Source organism: Saimiri boliviensis, chromosome 2, assembly GCF_048565385.1.
Source record: "Saimiri boliviensis isolate mSaiBol1 chromosome 2, mSaiBol1.pri, whole genome shotgun sequence".
NCBI classification, from domain to species: Eukaryota; Metazoa; Chordata; class Mammalia; order Primates; family Cebidae; genus Saimiri; species Saimiri boliviensis.
Window position 1 is genome coordinate 103,219,557 of NC_133450.1, and position 3,854 is coordinate 103,223,410.

Below are 3,854 nucleotides of genomic sequence, written 5' to 3' on the forward strand. Positions count from 1 at the left end.
TTTTTTTGAGACAGAGTTTCGCTCTTGTTACCCAGGCTGGAGTGCAATGGCGCGATCTCGGCTCACCGCAACCTCCGCCTCCTGGGCTCAGGCAATTCTCCTGCCTCAGCCTCCTGAGTAGCTGGGATTACAGGCATATGCCACCATGCCCAGCTAATTTTTTGTATTTTTAGTAGAGACGGGGTTTCACCATGTTGACCAGGATGGTCTTGATCTCCTGACCTTGTGATCCACCCGCCTCGGCCTCCCAAAGTGCTGGGAGGTGACATTTTAAGTGGAACTCAAAGACCTAACTAAAACAATGTTGATAAAGTTTAGTGAAGAGGTATGGATGTAAACTTAATACCTAAGAGAAATTCCCACTATCTTGATTCTTTTCTTCTTAACATCCCCAGTAACTCCAGAGACATCACCCAAACTCATGCATTATATCTTGATCCTGCTAGTTGTCCCAGATGAATGACACATCTTTCTGGCAAACAACTCTTTGGAAGACACTGTGAGACAAGATAAAAGCCTGCTAACCATGTGAGTCCTTAAGTCTGCCTTGGATTTGAACTTCACATGGCAGCCATAAGATCTGCATTGGTGAACTTGCCTCCAAATAAAACTGACCAGTTTCACTTGCTGATAGAAATTTAATCCAAGTTCTGACTTTATTTTGAGAAGATCAAATTTGTGTGCATCCTCCATGTGGACATACAATTTCTCAATTGTTTCGGCTTGCTTTTCACAGAATAAGCAGACGGCAGAGTCAGGGTGTTCTTCCCAGTCAGACCAGTCATCTTCCTGATAGTACAGCAATTTCCGATCATCTTCCAACTGAACTTCTTCCCATGATTTTTCAAGTTCCAAATAATTGATGACATAAAATCGATCATATTCTCTGTTCTTAGGATTAATCTTACGAGGCTATTTTTTCCTCATGTGATCTTTAAGCGAATTTTTGTCCTTGAAGGTCTTCTTATAGTACAAGCACTGCAAATTGTCAAGCTTTTTCTGTAATGTACACAAAAATCATTGCAGTTTATAATGTTGTCTGGCAATGAAATATTGAAGCATATTCACTGGCCATGTGGTTCAAAAGAACAGATCTGTTTCCAAGGAATTCTTCATTGCAAAACATACAAATGCCATAAAAATTGGTATCATTGCGTTCTTGCCACTGCTGTTCCAGAATTTCTTTCAGTCTCTGTTTCTGAAGTTCTTCTCGAAGAACTCTATCCTCTGGTAAAACGTCACATAACAAAAAATAATTCTCTTGTTCTTCAAACGGAGCAGTGGAATTAATTCTTATCACACTACAAAAATCTGTGATGAGCTGTTCAGTGAACCTCTTCCTCCAAGATAAAACGGACCTTTGGAAATTAGCCACCAATTTGACATCAGCTATGACAATCTTATGCTCAATAATCATGTGCTTCAGAAGTTTCTCTTGTTCAGCCACAGGAAAACGTTCTTCACAGAATATATAAGGCACAGATGGAGAGCCTTCTAAAGTGGTGGTGCCACCTGGACTCTCTGGCAGGGAAAGCCGCTCCAGGACACAATCCTTACTGCCCCCATAACCTACACCCCGACTGTGCTGCGGCTCCCATCATGGTCTTCCTCCAGTCGGGCGGCAGCTCCCTGGGTCTTGCGAGCAACCATTACCCGGAAGAAACTAAATACACTTCACTGCTCCCTAATAGAAAGGTGTGGGATCAACTGGAGTATTATTTTCTAACCTATGAAAATGACACTCCCCTGTGTACACTGTCTGACAGTGAAACTGACCTGACAGCCCAAGAACAAAATGTAGATGTTCCCATCATCAGTGAAGATACATCTAAACTGTATGCTTTGAAACAAAGCAGTATTTTGAACCAGTTGTTACTACAAGAGTGCTTGAGAAACTAGAAGAAACTACCACAGAAGCAATTTTTCATGTTTTTCTTCTATGAGACGGACATGAAAGAATAATTTAAATTTGAACATCAGCAAAGGATTAGTCCTTCTTGAAATAAACTTTTCAAAAATGAATGTTGTTTTCAAAAAACAAAGTAGAAAAATGCACTTACTAAGAACTACATAAAAAGTGAAGCAGGAAAATAAGATGAAGACTTTGTATTTTGGCTGTAAAGTTTTATTGTGTGATCATCTTAAATGATCTCATTTCATTAAACTCATAATTATCCATAGAAAGATATGCCAATTACAAAGAAACGAAATTTCAAATTATTTATAAACCTGATTTTTCAATCAGTAGTTTCTGTCTCCTCCCCAAGGACCATCTTCATCTATTAAGGTGCAAAATTTGAATATCTTTTTTGTACTATATTGAGAGAGCTGTAAATGTAGTGACTGCAAGAAAAGCCACAGAAGAAAGAAGAAGTGGTCGAAGACAGGTAAATGGTCAAAAATGGGTAATATGCAAATTGGCCATTATATTAGAACAACCAATAGCTGACTGTATTATCATTACTGCTTTCTGCCTAGGGTTGCCAGACTCCCTGGAAATAGACATCAAGCCAGTTAATTTCACTTTTCCCTGCAATGTGTATATCACTAACAGATAAGTATCATTTTTTGAAAACATAGCCACAATACCTTTATAACACCTAAAAAAATTAACATTAGCTTAATATTGTCTGCTTTCAGTTTTCCCCATGTCTCAAAATATATGTCTACAATATTATCCATTTCATTACTGATAAATATTGTGTGCCTCCTCATAAGATGCACTGAGGATGGCAGAACATCACTTTTGTAGATTTATAACAAAAATGCATAACTTGTATATAATGAAGAAACAGTCAAATCCAAGTTTGAGGCTGGGGACAATGGCTCACACCTGTAATCCCAGCACTTTTGGAGGCCAGGGTGGGCGGATCGCCTGATGTCAGGAGTTCAAGATTAGCCTGGCCAACATGGCAAAACCCCATCTCTACCAAAAATGCACAGATTAGCCAGGCATGTTGGCATGCACCTATACTCTCAGCTACTCAGGAGGCCGAAGCACGAGAATCTCTTGAACCCAGGAGGCAAAGGTTGCAGTGAGCCGAGATCATGCCACTGCACTCCAGACTGGGCAATAGAGCAAGACTCTGTCTCAAGAAAAGGAAAAAAAATCCAAGTTTAAAGGACATTCTATGAATAATTGGTCTTTATTCTTCAAAAATCTTAATATCATAAAAAACAAAGACAGAAAAACTGTTTCATATTAAAGGTGGCTAAAGATAGCATAGCATGATCCTAGATTGGATGCTGAACCAAGGGAAAAAAAAGTTTTCCTTTTGCTACAAAAGACATTAGCAGGATAATTGTCAAAATTAGAATAAGATCTGTAGTAAATGTTATGTTATTGTTAATTGCCAAATTTTGATAACTGTACCGTGGTTATGTATAAGAATGTCTTTGTTTTCAGGAAATATCATATACACTGAAGTATTTAGACATAAAGGAACATTTTGTTTGCTACTTACTCCCAAGAAACTAACATGGATATATAGAGAATTGTAAAGTAAACATGGCAAGATGTTAACATATAGGGAATCTTGGTAAAAAGTATATGGAGATTCTTTGTACTATGGCAACTTTTCTGAAGTCTGAAATTATTTCAAAATTAAAAGTTTTTTTAAATGTCTTCTTAAAAAAAAAAAAAAGCCTGCTAACCAATATCACACCAGAAAATGAAAAGGCAGGCTGGATGCAGTGGCTCACTCCTGTAATCACAGCACTTTGGGAGGCCAAGCTGGGTGGATCACAAGGTTAGGAGTTCAAGACCAGCCAGACCAACATGGTGAAACCCCGTTTCTACTAAAAATACAAATAGTTGGATGTGGTGGTGTGTGCCTGTAATCTCAGCTACTCAG

The 3,854-nt window shown here is 38.5% G+C and overlaps 1 pseudogene; it reads right to left on the minus strand.

Moving 5' to 3' along the window:
* Positions 1-400: 400 nt before the first annotated feature.
* On the minus strand, positions 401-1,650 carry LOC101049292 (zinc finger protein 277 pseudogene; annotated as a pseudogene).
* Between the last annotated feature and the right edge of the window lie 2,204 nt (positions 1,651-3,854).